This window comes from Kogia breviceps, chromosome 9, assembly GCF_026419965.1.
Source record: "Kogia breviceps isolate mKogBre1 chromosome 9, mKogBre1 haplotype 1, whole genome shotgun sequence".
NCBI classification, from domain to species: Eukaryota; Metazoa; Chordata; class Mammalia; order Artiodactyla; family Physeteridae; genus Kogia; species Kogia breviceps.
This window is the reverse complement of record NC_081318.1, coordinates 13,970,398-13,986,256: the sequence shown is the minus strand read 5'-3', so window position 1 is coordinate 13,986,256 and position 15,859 is coordinate 13,970,398. Positions and strand designations below refer to the sequence as shown.

The 15,859-nt window shown below is 50.0% G+C and overlaps 1 protein-coding gene across 3 annotated transcripts in view; it reads left to right on the top strand.

Moving 5' to 3' along the window:
- Positions 1–15,859, top strand: part of TBXAS1 (thromboxane A synthase 1) — a 150,747-nt gene that overhangs the window by 124,442 nt on the left and 10,446 nt on the right. The gene's annotated exons all lie outside the window — the stretch shown is intronic.

Below are 15,859 nucleotides of genomic sequence, written 5' to 3'. Positions count from 1 at the left end.
GCCTCTGGGGACTGAGAACTGCCCATCTCCACCCCGCCCCTAGGGCCATGTCGGGCACACAGCAGGCATTAGGTGACAGCCAGCCCAGCAGAATGCTTATCAAGGCATGGAAGGGAAGGGGTGGTTTGTAATCAAGGGGACCCCAGAGGTTGCTTAGGGGACCCTTGTAGGACAGGGGAAATTCTTGAATGAAAGGGATCTTGTTAGCAAGCTCCCGAAAATAAATACTAAAAATAAAAGCATAAAGGTAGGAACACATTAAACAATCTTTCTTCATGGGAGGGCGGGTGGGGAGTAGTGACTTGCCCTCACGTGGCTACCGTCACCCTTTGGGGATTTGTCCCACGTGAAAAGAACAGCCCAATAGCAGAGGTAAGAAAACCAAAAACGGATAACGAACGTTAGGCCCAGGGTGGGGACTGGGTGGAAGCCCCCCCAGGGCTGGGCAGCTCTGTCCAGATAAGCAGCTGCCTGCTGAAGGGGGGCGCTCCTAACTGAAGCCTTTGTTGGATGCTTGGAGGGAAGGAGAGGGGCTTGCGCTGGGAGCACTCATTCCATTCCAGTTCATTCCATGAGACCCTCCCCATTCCATGAGGGATGAAGCGTGCAGGTCTCATTTCAGGGAGGCCTCTGGTGACCTTCTCTCCCTCCCTGCAGGCTTGATGGGGCACAAGAGGGAAGGAGGATGGCATGCAGTAGACGTTCTCTCTCCCCACGCCCACCCCACAGAGCTGAGCCTTCCACACCCGTAATATGATAAGAGGGGCAGGATGTGCCAGGCCCCTCCTGAGAGGCCCGCTGGGGACCACCTGCAGACCAGCTGGCAGGAGCCCGGCCGTCTGTCCTTGGCAGCCCCCTTCACGTGGAGCCCCAGCCCACACCCGGCAGACCAGAGGCTGAGGCCGGAATGCTGCATCTAGGCTACTCTGAACAGCAATCAGCCTGCAAGGCCCTGGGGCACATGCCAGCTGTGATTTAGTACGTCTCCTCCCACCCCCAATTTAATTTAAAGGAAAAACAAAAGTTCCTTCCCAAGAACCTCATTCTTATTTATCCAAAGCTACTCCAACAGCTCCCAGAGAAAGGGAGGGATGCTTTTTTGTGTACCTAGGCCCACAACAGTGGGGAGACTCATGTTAGCTACTGCTCTGGGGCCCATTCGCTTTGCCACTGTCGAGGTCATTCTTGGCAAGGAAGCCTTTTCACTAAAAGACACCAGCTGCAGAAAAGGGGACAGGGCTAAAAGCGCCTCGGGTGGAAGAGGTGAGGAAGAGGTAGGAGGTGGCCCTCAGACAAAGCCCAGCTCTCCCAGGGCCTGGTCGTGTGGCCTTGGGCAAGCCACCTGAGCTCCAGAAAGCACGTCTCCTCCTGTGCAAAGTGGGAGCTTGTGAGGACAGGACAAGATGATGGAAGTGCTCAGCTCGGTTCTTGGCAGAGGGAAGAGTTGAGGTGGGTCTCCAAGGATCAGCCGCAGCTCAGCTGTAGCCCCTGCTGCATCTTCTAGGGTTTATCTTCCAGTTTCTTCCTCCTCTGATGACAGGAGTGGGGGACTTCTCACCAGCAGCTCCCCCAAGGCGGCCCCCACTAAATTCTTAATTCTCATCGGCACAACTGTTTCCATCTCTCCTGGGATGACTCCAGGATTTCAACTTCTTTTGGGGCCTCTCACTGTTGTGGCCTCTCCCGTTGCGGAGCACAGGCTCCGGACGCGCAGGCTCAGCGGCCATGGCTCACGGGCCCAGCTGCTCCATGGCATGTGGGATCTTCCCGGACTGGGGCATGAACCCGCGTCCCCCGCATCGGCAGGCGGACTCTCAACCACTGCGCCACCAGGGAAGCCCAGGCTTTCAACTTCTGCTCACAGGGTCACGCATGTCCCAAAGCAGAAGAGTTACAAACAGAACTTCCTAAGAAAACCCCCTATATGGCACGTACGAGGAATCCTCACTACAGCCCTCAAGGTGTGGTTTCTCCCCATTTTACAGATGAGCAAACTGATTGTCAGCATGGCTTTAATAACTCGCTCACCGTCTTCCAGCTAGATCTGAGGAATTCCACATCTCCACTCTTCCCTGTTTACAATTCTGCCTGCTGGTCATGAAATTCAAAATCTCAGGAATTCATTATTTAAGAAAGAGTAAATTGCTCTTTAGACTTTTTTTTTTATAACTTCAAAACGTACTCTTAACTAGAGTTGGGTTTATTTTATTTATTTATGTTTTAAATTTTTTGCAGTACGCAAGCCTCTCATTGTTGTGGCCTCTCCCGTTGCGGAGCACAGGCTCCGGACGTGCAGTCTCAGCGGCCATGGCTCACGGGCCCGGCCGCTCCGTGGCACGTGGGATCCTCCCGGACCGGGGCACGAACCCGTGTCCCCTGCATCGGCAGGCGGACTCTCAACCACTGCGCCACCAGGGAAGCCCGAGTTGGGTTTATTTTAAAGCTGAGCTGGTTTAATGGATTTTTTAAAGAGTAATAAGTGAGGGGAGACTTCCCTGGCGGTCCAGTGGTTAAGAGTGGGCGTTTTCACTGCCGAAGACCCGGGTTCAATCCCTTGTCAAGGAACTAAGATCTCGCAAGCCGCGTGGCATGGCCAAAAAAAAAAACAATTAAGTGATAATTTCTGTGTGGGCAAAAGTGAGGGCAGGTCACCTCACCCCTCTGGACTGTGGCCGTTCAACGGAACAATGGGAAGGTTAAACTCATGTCACTTCCAAGTCTCTGCTCTTTTCTCCCAGTCATGTGCCAGCTGAGAGCACTGGGCAACTCTCCTTCCCCCTAAACTGGCCAACAGATACACCTCACTTCCTGCATTTGTTACAATCTGGTATCAAACGCCACTTCAAGCCTCTGGATATCGTTCTTGGGAAAGAAAATTTTTTTTCTTTCTTTTTTTTTGGCTCAGGCCTAGCCTTCCCCGCTTACACCCTGAGCTGTAAAAATGGACTGAGCAGGCAACAGAGAATTTTAAATGAGCTGGGGGAAAAAAAAATCCTGCTACAATAAATCGCATCACACTGGCGATCTCTATCTAACCAGAAAATTCTCAGCCCAGACAATGGCTCATTTATTTCCAACAATATTCAATACAACAGAATTCCAGGCCAACAAAAGGATTTCTACAGGTTCTTGGAGTCGGTTGTAAAGGGGTATAACCTACACAGAAAAGAGAGCTGTTCAATTATAGATTCCCAGGCGTGAGGGAGACCTTTGTAAAAAAAAAAAAAAAAAAAAAAATTGTAAGGTGGTCTGCTGAAAATGTGGCGTCTTCCCCGGGGAGCATCTCACCTCCTGGTAGCACAAGGCAGAAGCACCAGGCCCTGCCTCGGGAGGGCGTTCAGGTGAACATCTGGGTCGCCGTGGCTGCTGGCGAGATGCTGAGCAGAGCCCACTACCCGAGGCCCTCAGAGGGCACATTTTATAAACATCCAAGCAGGCGGTCTCGCGAGACTCCTGGGCTTTACAAATACATTTAGCTTCCATGGTCAGCAAGACTATATTCTGAGCATAGGCGGGAAAAAGGCGGCAGGAAACAAGAGGGCAGGGAGGGCTCTGGAAGCAGCCTTCTAAATTTAACATGCAGTTGCTTTTAGGCCAAGTGGATGAAAAATAAATTCCAGGGCTTAAAGCTCTTATCTTTGTTTACCATTTCCCCAAACAGTAAGTGACCTGGACTATGGCTTTTAGGCTGAATTATCAACCAAGATGCACGCAGGAATGAGGGATGGGGCGCCGGGGGCGGGGCCAGGGGGACACAGAGCAAGCGGGCCACTTGCTCTCCACCTTCACGTGACACTTCCTCGGCCTGGCTGAGTGACAGTGATCTGATGTCACAGGCTGTCCCTGGGTGGGCCAGGGCGCAGTCACGCTGCGTCAGGCCATCCCAGACATGGAAGGCACCATGGAGTCATCTACCTCCTGTTGATGGGGGATCCATAAATGTACAGCGACCTTTTCAGATGCTCAGTATCAGCTTTTGAACATCTCCAGTGGGCATGGGGCTTGCCTGCTTTATGGTTACGTTCTAGTCGTTTGAAAATTCTTCTGTAGGTCCAGTCAAAATCTTTCTCTCTGGGACTCACTGTTGGGCCTGATTCCACCCTCGGCACCTACATCCTTTTCCCTCGTCACGTGCCTGCCACTCAGACAGGCGACAATGCCCTCACTTCTCCCCTGGGTTTGCTCTGTCCTCCTGAATTCGTTCAGTGTGACTCACAGAAGCATGTCAGTCCCGCCTCGCTCCAGCCCTCCCTCCCTGCCCATCCCTTGACCCCACGGATGCTGCTCTGGCCTCACGTCCCTCCCTCCAGTTGACCGACGCGATGGCCTTTCCTGTCCCTCTGCCACCTTCCCCCAGGCAGCCCTCACGGTTCGCGGCTCAGCTCCGTGCTCTCCTCTCCTACCTCCTTCCCAGAGCGCTCGCGCATCTCTGTGGGCTGAACCGGACGCCAGCCCCTGCTGGGGCCCCCAGCACGGGCCTGCGCCCGCGAAGCAGAGCTCCTCCTGCAGGAGGGCAGTCGTACCCGGGTCGGTCCTGTCTCCATCTTCCTTCCCGCCCCCCAGGGATGAAATCTGGAAATCGCTTTTAGGTCTTCATTCCCTGACCCCTGACATCCAGAGATTCGCCTCGCCGGTGAGTCATCCTTTCCACCGATGACTCTGGATATTACTCCGAGAATTACCTTGGGAGCTTTCACAACCATACCAATTCCTGTGCCCAGTCCAGACCAATTAAAACGGAATATTTCCAAGTGGGGCCCAAGCGTCGGCAGGGAGCAGCTGAGAGGGAGACTCAGGGCTGCATTGCTCCCCTCTTTCAACCCCTTTTCCCATTCTGACAGCTGACAGTGGCATCAGAGCTCATCACCTTTGCCTGGACTCCTGCTGTCATCTCCTGTTTTATTGCCCGATTCCCCCAACTCTTCTAAATATCCCTCCATGTCAATATCAGATCATAAAATACCATTCTCAGTATGTTACCTCTACTCATCAAAAACCTTCAGTGGCTCCCTCTTATGAAAATAACAAATCTTTGAACAAGTAGATGGTTTCCCGAACACATAATAAATTGTAGGTATGGGACTACATCTTATCGTCCCTTTCCCTTTTTTCCTCTCCCCCAGCACTCGGCTACGTGCCTGTCAGGTACTTGACGTCTATCTGAGGAGTGAACAAAAAATATCTATCTGCAAATTAATGCCATACACTCTCGCCCCAGTGCAGAAAACGGGCTGGGTGCTTTAACTATCGTTTACTTAGGGGCTTATTTCTTTAAACATCACATATAATCAACTCTGGACGATCCGTGCTAATGGAGAGAACCGAATCCTAAATAGTACAAGACAGCAGATAATTCAAAACCTCGAATCTAGTTGATTTGGGAATGTGTTTTACGCTCATGAGGACTTATGTCTGGTAATTGAGACAATTTTAAAATTAGGTAATTAGATATGTCTTATTTGTTCCTATCACCACCACCACCCCCGCCATACACACTCTAGGAATACATAACGCAGCTCCCAAAATAACACACTATTTTTTCTCTCAACCTTTTCCTGAAATAGAGATGGTGGTTACATTCCAGCACACTGGAGGGAGCCAGCAGAGGGAAGAAGGGAGGAACACACAGTGACAGTCAATAGAGGGGACGGGGGTGTCAACGAGCTGCCTTTCCACTAATTCACCGTTAAAATTTAGGCAGCACACACACCAGTTTGTAAACTGTTCACAGTATCTACTAAACCTGACCACACACGTCCCCTGTGACCCAGCAATTCCACTCCTAGGTACATACCCAACAGAAACGTGACTTACGTTCGCTGAAAGCCACATACAAGAATGTCCTGCTTGGGCTTCCCCGGTGGCGCAGTGGTTGAGAGTCCGCCTGCCGATGCAGGGGACGCGGGTTCGTGCCCCGGTCCGGGAAGATCCCACATGCCGCGGAGCGGCTGGGCCCGTGAGCCATGGCCGCTGAGCCTGAGCGTCCGGAGCCTGCGCTCCGCGACGGGAGAGGCCACAGCAGTGAGAGGTCAGCGTACCGCAAAAAAAAAAAAAAAATGTCCTGCTTTATTCATAATGGCCCCCAAACTGGGGACACGCAGATGTCCATCCACAGCTGGAAGGATGAACAGATGTAGAATGGACACACTGCAACTCAGCCCACACCACCGATGAGTCTCAGAGACGCGGCGGTGAACACGAGAAAGCAGGTGCAAAAGCCATCGTACTGGATGTTCCATTTACGTAAAGCTTTTTAAAAGGCAAGGTAACCTCTTGTGTTAGAAGTCAGGATGATGGTTACTTTTGGGGGGCTATGACTGGAAGGGGTCCTGGGGGCATTTCTGAGGGCTGGAAATATTTTGCGTCTTGATCTGGATGCTGGTGACATAGGTGTGCTTTGTGAAAAGTCACTGAGCGTTACACTTTTGTTTGTGTTCTATTTTTCTGTGTGCGTGTTATTCTTCCAGAAAATGTACAGAGGAAAAAGTAAGGGAGGAATGAAGGGAGGGTAGAGGGGGGATAAAAGGAGAGAGGGAGGGAGGTTTAGGTAGCAACGCATGATGGAAAATCCTTGGAATCTGAAGATCTGGGTTTAGTTCTGACTCTGCCATGTACTAGCTGCGTGACCTCGGATGCGCCACTAACCTCTCTGAGTCGGTTTTCTTCGTCTATAAAATAGGCAACAAAAATGCCCTACCTGCTTCACAGTGCAGTTGTGAGGACCAAATGGTCTAAGGGATGTAAAAATCCTTCAGAAGGCAGTACAGTACTGCAGGAGGGGAAGTACCATTGTTATCACAGATCTCTGCAGACAGGAATTCCAGCGGAGGGTCAGCAGCATCAACAAAGCTGAACCCAGGGCCGTTGGCGGGGAGGGCTGACACCGTGGTGTGTGTGTGTGTGTGTGTGGTTTATGTTCTTTCATTGCATCTCCTCACCTAATCCCTTAATGGCCTGGGCCTCAGAGTACAAGAGCACCTGGAATAATCCCTGTGTTTATGTGATACGGGTTCTGTCTCATTCCTTTGAAAGTGGATATAAATAGATGCCATACACACTCTCCTAATTACCTTTCCTAAGGTAGGGTTGCCCGTCTACATCTAAATCTGCCACGTTCTTTAGACCAGCACACAGGACTGTCTGGGCATTGGCTAGGCAAGCCAGCCATGTTGAGAGAAAGGAACCCGCCCCATGCCACCCCTCTTGGGTTGCCCCACCCCCTTCCCCCTTGCTTCTTGCTCCAGGCCTGAAACAACGCACTCAGAACACCTATGGATGTCAAAGCTGAAGAGTCAGAGCTGGAAGGACCCCAGCACCCCAGTTTAAGAAGTGGTCTGTGAAGAGCCCAGGCCCGGGGACTGCAGGCTTTTCTCCCGGGTCAGTGGGCAAAAGGGCAAAGCGAGAGTTGCCAGGTTTTCCACGGTAGGGTTTCATCTTATAGTCTGTGTTCCCCAGAGAAGGAGTGCACGTGGAAACCTTGATTTTTCCCGTGGCTGTCTTGCCCCCGCTGCCCCTCGGCTGGAACCCCAAGTCTCACGGGACTACAAGTTCCCCGCCTCTAGCGGGCAGGTGAGGGCAGGCATGACCCCGCCCACCGATGCAGCACCACGTCCAGCACGTGCAGGTGAGCACTTAGCAATACTGTCTGCTGCTGCTACTTCTTGGGAGGAACAAAACTGAGCCCGCCCCCCACTTCTATTTCCTTTAGGAAAATAAGAAAATATTAATTTTTCTATTAGGTCCCTGAACCTCCAAGAAAAATCTGTTTGAAATCAATGACATTTTAATTTTCTTTTTCTCATTTAGACTCCATATCAGCACACACCCAGCGTGAGGTGTACGTGTAGGTGTGAGTGACTCAGTGTGTGTGTGTGTGTGTGTGTCTGTGTGTAACTTGCAGAGAGAATGGCACACAAAAAATCCAAATGGAGCAAAGTGAGATTAATAGGCAAGGGCAATATTTCCTACTTAAAAGTATTTATCAGGGCTTCCCTGGTGGCGCAGTGGTTGAGCGTCCGCCTGGCGACGCAGGGGACGCGGGTTCGTGCCCCGGTCCGGGAAGATCCCACATGCCGCGGAGCGGCTGGGGCCGTGAGCCGTGGCCGCTGAGCCTGCGCGTCCGGAGCCTGTGCCCCGCAACGGGAGAGGCCGCAACAGGGAGAGGCCCGCGTACCGCAAAAAAAAAAAAAGTATTTATCAGTAGATTTTTCCATAGAGTTCCCTTAACCATCAGGTTTAGCTGCAGCATTTAAATATTGGTTTATAGAGCCTAAACTAAATGATAGAAAGACTAAGAGACCAAGAAACGAAGAAACAAAATTAGCAGTGACTACCTACTGAAAGATCCAATATAGATGAAAAAGTCTCCCTGAAAATTAAAGAACTCTGGATTGAGAACATAAACCACCAGGCAAAGATTCCGTTTGCTTTTTTTGTTTCTATTTTCCCCAATATTTAAGAGTTAGTCAGTATTTCCCAATATTAAATATTATTCGCAACCTTCTAAGAGTACAGTTACTCATTTTACAGAATCGGTCCCAGCTGAAGTGAATTCTACAGGATTGTATAATTGTATAACGGCCTTACAGGAGAGTTTAAAACGTAGAACAGAGGCCTCGTGATGAAACACGCTCCTGACTCCAAATACGTTTAGCCAGAAGTACTGTCTGCTCGTCTAGTACCTTAGTTTCTGGAGACCTTCCACCTTCACCATCCCATTGGCTCTGCTCTGAGAGATGGGTGGGGAAACGTCATGACCTGGAACTTAGAGACCAGGTGACCTGTTGATGTTGCCTTGGTGACTGGCCCAAGGCCAGGGCCGCTGGGCAATGGATCCAGGACAGAATCCCTGGCAGGACCTGGTGACCGCTCCGAGGCCTGGCCCAGGTCAGGGAGAGAGGCTGCACGAGCATCCTCGTTGGGGGAGAGGCAGATTGATTTAAGGTTCCTCCCAATTCTAATTCTGGGTAACGTGGTCTGTGCTACAGGCTCCCAAGAGAGCCCTAGGGGATCCATTTTTAACATTATCTTTTGGAAACCCAGACGCTTAAAGTGCTTACTGGCTTGAAATACTTTGCTCAGACCTCTCAAGTCCCCCAACACTCCAGGCCAAGCAGATCCCCTTGGCCCTTACCAGCATAGACAGAGGGCCTGGCATGGCCGGGGTGACAGCACAGGCAGGGCTGGCACAGAGCTCAGCCCCCGCTCCCAGCCTCCCGCCTGCAAGGACGCGGCTTCTATTTCAACATCTGGGGTGAGCTCACCAGCCTTTTCTTCCAAGGAAGAGCACTTTCTTGACTAAACTTCCCTTTCTTTCCCTTTTTCACTTCAAATAAATTCCACTCCCACTCCCATTTTTAATTGTTAGTTTTGCTAGATGGCAAAGAAAAAATATGCAGTGTGCCTACAGCACCCCCACCTTTTCCATTTCATTTCTTGACGGCCACGTCCCCCATCAGGAACCATGCCCCCTGCATTCACCCGCGTCTGCCCCGGCCCAGGTCGCCCTGCACAGAGGCCTTTCTCTCTCCTGCGCCTGGAGTGCTGCTCTACATCCTCCGAGATGCCCCAGAACAGCAGCTCTCCCAGTCAGCCAGCCTGACACAAGCATATTTAATTCTTTAACACATCTCAGTGTCTTCACATGGGCTCTTCCACACACTACTGCTATTTCAATTTCTATTTAACACATTTTTTTAAAAAATTTGTATTTTCAAATTTTATTTTTTCAGAATAGCAATTCATAGTTATTCCAGTTAAACTGATTTTTTTAAAAGCATGAAGAAAATAATTTATATTTCTTCCACCAAGGAGAAAGTAACCACTAATACAGATTGAGTTCTACTATATAGGTATCTTTCTTTTTCTTTCTCAAGTTACAAGATTACATCATTTTCTTTTTTAGCCTGCCAATGTAGTGGATTACATTGATTGATTTTTGAAATAGCCTAGCATAGCTAGAAGAAATCTCACTTGGCTGTAGCATCTTAACTTTTCATGAAGGAAAACTTTAACCTGTACAAATTGTCAGAATAGCTGAGAACCTGTGTACCCATCACCCAGCTTCAACAAATAGCGGCTATGGCCCCTCCGGTTTCCCCACCCTCCCCCACCGCCATTGTTTAAAAAATCCCAGACATCGTATACATGTCATCTGCAAACATTTCAGTATATATCTCAAAAAGAAAAGGGCTCTTTTCTAAAACTTGACAACCAGGGGCTTCCCTGGTGGAGCAGTGGTTAAGAATCCGCCTGCCAATGCAGGGGACACGGGTTCAATCCCTGCTCTAGGAAGATCCCACATGCCGCAGAGCAACCAAGCCCGTGCGCCACAGCTACTGAGCCTGCACTCTAGAGCCCACGAGCCACAACTACTGAGCCCACGTGCCACAACTAATGAAGCCCGCGCGCCTAGAGCCCGTGCTCCACAACAAGAGAAGCCACCGGAATGAGAAGCCCGCGCACCGCAACGAGAAGCCCGCGCACCGCAACGAAGAGTAGCCCCCACTTGCTTCAACTAGAGAAAGCCTGCAAGCTGCAACAAAGACCCAAAGCAGCCAAAAATAAATTTTAAATTTTTTTAATGCTTTAAAAAAAGCAAAACAAAACAAAACATGACCACCATACTATCCTCACACTAAAAACCGAATGAACCATAATTTCCTAAGTGCACCAAATATCCACTCATGGTCCAAAGTCCCATGATTGAGTTGTAATTTTGTTTTTACATTGGGTTTGTTTGAACCAGCACCCAAACAAGCCCACCTACTTTTCACTGGCATTTCTTATTCATCATAAATATCCCCGTTTAGACATCACTTCCTCCTGGCAGCTTCCCCGATCCCAAATGCCGGGATGTGTGTCCCTCGTCTGCTCTCCCACAGCACCTGTGTTCACCACTCTATAACCTGCAGCCCTGGTTTGCATCCTGAGACGGACTGTAACCTATCCGAGAACACGCCGGTGCTAGCACAGTGCCTGGTCAACAGTAGGCACCAACTCTGCAGTGGAATGAATAAGTAACAAATGAGTTCCCACACAGGACTGCTTCTCCTGCTACCCCCAAAAGCCCCTTCGGTAACATGACCCACGTTCAGGACAATGACTTGCTCAGAAGTCTGTTTCCCCACAGAGCAGAGACTTACTCATTGTGGGATCCCAAACACCCAGCCCAGCACCTGATACCAGTGGATGTTCCTGAGGGGTTGGCTTTTCTACTCCACATTCTATCTGTGTGACTTTGAGTGCACAGCCTTTCCTCTCTGGGTCTCACGTTGCTCATCTCTATAATGAAGAATTTGGATTCAAGATTTCCAAGGTCCGTTTGGGTTCAGTCTGTGATTCTGAGCAGGAGCCCAGCCTCGCAGGGAGTCTGCATTTGCCATACGCTTGCTGCCCTCTGCTGGCAGGATTGGTGCAGGACACCCCCCCCATCCCGGATTTTCCTGAAAGAACGATAGGCGGGCAAAAACAGGTCCCCAGGGGTGAACTGGTGTGTGAGTGAGTGAATTGCATTGCCTCACCTCGATCTGGTTAAAACGTAGAGGCCTGAGCCTTCCCCAACCCCATCCATCCACGCCTCCAGCAGAGAGGATCACTGGGGCAGGTCAGACAGACAGACTTATGCAGTGGTCTCACGCCCTTGGCTGCACAGAACTAGTACCCAGGCCCCCACCTTAGACCAACAATCAAACCCCTGGAGGGCAGGGCTCAAGCATCCTTATATATTAAAAGCCACCTGGTCACTTCTAATATTCGACCACATCAAGAACTGCTGGACCAGCACGCTGATGTTGACATGTGTATCTTGAGCCCCAAGCTAAGAAGTGGTGAAAAGCTCATCTGGGGAAAATAAATGAAGACTTGACTTTATAATACAAATTTCCCTTGGCCCTAGCTATAAAAGTTCTCTTTCAAGTACTGACAGCTTCCCAGCCAATTTTGTTTGAGGAACCAATACCACTGACTCATTAGGGATGCTACTCCCAGATCTGGTTTCTTTTTCTTTTTGAGATATGTTGATAGTTCTATATTTTGGTGCACAGTACCACTGTTTTGTTTTGTTTACGTTTCTGCATTTGTTAAGACTCCTCTGGCTGCAGATAACCTAGTGACAGCTGAATTCTGTTAGGTCAAAAATGGGAACTTAGGGCTTCCCTGGTGGCGCAGTGGTTGAGAATCTTCCTGCCAATGCAGGGGACACGGGTTCGAGCCCTGGTCTGGGAGGATCCCACGTGCCGTGGAGCAACTGGGCCCGTGCGCCACAGCTACTGAGCCTGCGCATCTGGAGCCTGTGCTCTGCGACAAGAGAGGCCGCGACAGTGAGAGGCCCGCGCACCGCGATGAGGAGCGGCCCCCACTCGCCGCAACTAGAGAAAGCCCTCGCACAGAAACGAAGACCCAACACAGCCAAAAATAAATTAATTTTTTTTTTTTTTTAAATGGGAACTTACTGGAAGAGTACTGAGATGCCACCCACAGGACCACTTGCCAGGAGCAGATGGCAATCCGGACACCAGGAAACTGTCTCTGTCTTTTGCCTCTGCTTCTCCACACATCTAACTCATTGCTTCTTTCTCACGGCAAACGTGTTTTCTGCTCATTAATCCCCAAGGCAGAACGTGGCCACCAACAGATCATAACTCACCCGTGTTCAGCTTCCACCTGCTGGAGAAAAACTCCTTTTTCCTCTGTCTCGGGTCCAAATGTCCAGGCTGGTGCCCTCATGTCAGAGGCCCACTCTTGGTCCAATCAACCGTGGCCTGCAGGGCTGACTGTAGAATTTGTCGGACCTGAGGCAACACGAAACAAGCAGGGGAAAGTGCCATTAACAGTACATATAAAAGTGCTTCCTATCTTCTTTCATCTCTCAAATTATCACAGTGGTTTTTAAAATTTTCTATTTAATACCAGTCTAAGTAAAGAGAACTCTAAATTTTACATTATTAGCATGAATTTCACCACTCATCTCTGGATCATGCAACGCCACAGTTTTAAATGTTAATATCAGAACATTTAACACACATGCGGAATCACTGAATCACATAATTTGTATGTAAAAGAAGAGACAGAAGAGACAAAGACAAACCAAACTATTGATGACTAGAAGGACGACAAGAGGGTGCACCGGGCTCCCCAAGGGGGCTCACCCTGGGGGGTGGGCACAGAGGCTGGGCTGGGAGAGTCAGGCCCTCACCGGTACCCAGGAGCCCTGCCCTCTCCCGCCAGCCACCAGGCCCATGAATCCTGGGGCAGTGTCTAGGGAAGTGGAGCCAGGCATCCCCCCTTCCCACAGGCCCAGCCCCCAACCCACAGTAGGCTGTGACCCTCAGAGATCTTTAAACGTCTATGCCAGGACACGTGTTGTACCTGGACCAGGGGTGGGCAGAGGCTTGCCCGGGCCGACACAGCCGTGGTGCTGTCAGCCCGGGGCAGGGACGGTTGACATGTGCCCACCCCGAGATGCTTCAGGGTAAATGCACCCCATTCCTACCCTCTCTGTACCTGAGCCCAGGCCCCTGCCAGGGGTGGAGGGCAACAGTGGTCAAAGGGCAAAGCAGAGACGGCCGGCCGGGCTGGGCCCCAGGCACCGGGGCAAGACGGCAGGCAGCTGAGAACCCATCCCGGGGAGGCGGCCAAGGTGGGACCACTTGTGGGAAAGGCTCCAAGCCCCCGGCTCATGCTCCATGGTCCCCTCAGACTCTACTCCCAAAACACAAATTCAAAGATAATGACGATTAAGAATCTCCAGATGGCAACCCACAGAGCATTAAACCCCAAGCACAGAGCCCCTCTCCTTGGCCACGTGTTTATTGGGCCCGCCCTCGTGGCCTGGGATGGAGGTGGAAGTGTAGGGTCGAGAGAGAACCTTCTGAAGCAACAGTTCCCAGAAATGAAGATGGAGAATGTTGGAAAACCCAACTGTTTTCATTTTCGCCCTTCAAATTTGTAAACATTAGACGGTACGTGTTCTCTGCAATTGGACTTTTTTTACTCAGTATTTTATTCACATTATTAATGGCCACACTGCTTTGATGGCGAGACTCTAATAGATTAGCTAAGGTATTTACAAGGGACGTCAAGCCTCCACGTGTCCTGGCCCCATCACTCTCCGCTCTGGCCCTCCTGTCCCCGCATAAAACACTGTATTTTATGCACATCGCTAACGGCCACTGGAATAGAGCCTACGCAGGGCAGCCGTGTGGCAGCTACTGCAGGGCCCGCAAGATGGACTTGCCCTCAAGTGCTGCCCCCTGCCGTCCTGAGAGGGGAGGACAAAAGCAGGCCAACCTCCCAAACTGAAGACTCCTCTTTGATTAGCATTAATTGATTTAGAAAGATGAGGCTGTTGCCCATCAGGCAGGTAACTTCACTCCAGCTCTGTTGGGAGTGGGGAGAGAGGACAGGAAGATCTGGGGGATATCCTTGGGGAAACCAGCAGAGCAGCTAATAAACTCCTATAACCCCACCCTAACTCACCCCACTCACAGGGGAGCCCACATCCAGCTTCTCAGTTCACCATCACCTCCTCCTCAGGCCACGGGGTGAGGGCCAGAGAGTGACAGGGCCACCCCAGTGGAAGTTGTTGAGGGGATGCTAGGGTTCCCCAACATGGGGTGCTGGAGTCGTGCTTCTCCACACCTTCCTCCCTAGCACCTAATCAACACTTACCAGCTTTTTACAATCTGATGAGTGAAAACCAAATCTCATGGTTTTAATTTGTATTTTTCATCACGGCAACTCATATTTGCTCTGTCTTTTGCCTCCTTATTTCCTTTGACCACTTTTCTGATGAGTTTCTTTTCTTACTGATTTATTGTAGCTCTTTGGGTTTTTGTTACCATTGATCCTTTCTAGATGGGGCGATTTTTGTTGTTACTATTGGTCTTTTAACTTTATGATGTGCACATTACTACCATGGGAAAACCTCTCTGAGGTTCCATCATCTAAGAGATGGGAGAACAGCTGTTCCATTGGTTTGCTGGAGCATTAAATTAAGTGTCAACAAAAATAAACAGGGCCATTCCTGGTGGTCCAGTGGTTAAGACTCCACGCTTCCACTACGGGGGGTGCGAGTTTGATCCCTGATCAGGGAACTAAGATCCCGCATGCCATGTGGCACGGCCAAAAAACATAAATTTTAAAAAAAGAAAAAAATCAATAATAAGAACATAAAAGAGTTTTATTTGACCCAAACTGAGAACTAGCCTGGAAGCCCACTTCCCAGATGACTCTGAGAAAGTGTTCTGGAGAAGCATGGTTTTCAGCCCAGTTTTATATCTTGTCAGAACAAGGAACATTAAACGGCTCAGGGTTACATTTCTTCAAGGTTAAAAAAAAAAAAAAAAAACAAACCAAAAAACAGACCAGCAAGTACACAGCAAATCAACATGGCCTTGGCACCTGGGAAGGGAGACTTATCATTGAAGAAGTACAAGCATTGGCGTCCCTTTTTTTTTTTTTTTTTTTTTTTTTTTTTTTTTTTTTTTGCGGTACGCAGGCTTCTCACTGTTGTGGCCTCTCCCGTTGCGGAGCACAGGCTCTGGACGCGCAGGCTCAGCGGCCATGGCTCACGGGCCCAGCCGCTCCGCGGCACGTGGGATCTTCCCGGACCGGGGCACGAACCCGTGTCCCCTACATTGGCAGGCGGACCCTCAACCAGTGCGCCACCAGGGAAGCCCTACTCTCTGTTTTTAACATGGACATTCTTTACTTCTGGTCAGTGTGCCCTTTCCTTTAATAATTAAAGCAGATGTACAATGTATGTTTGTAAGCCACAAACAGGCTATTTTAGTTAGCATAAAATTCAAGTTAACTCACATATAAGCCAGATTGGCTTTCCTATATCTCAATATGTAAA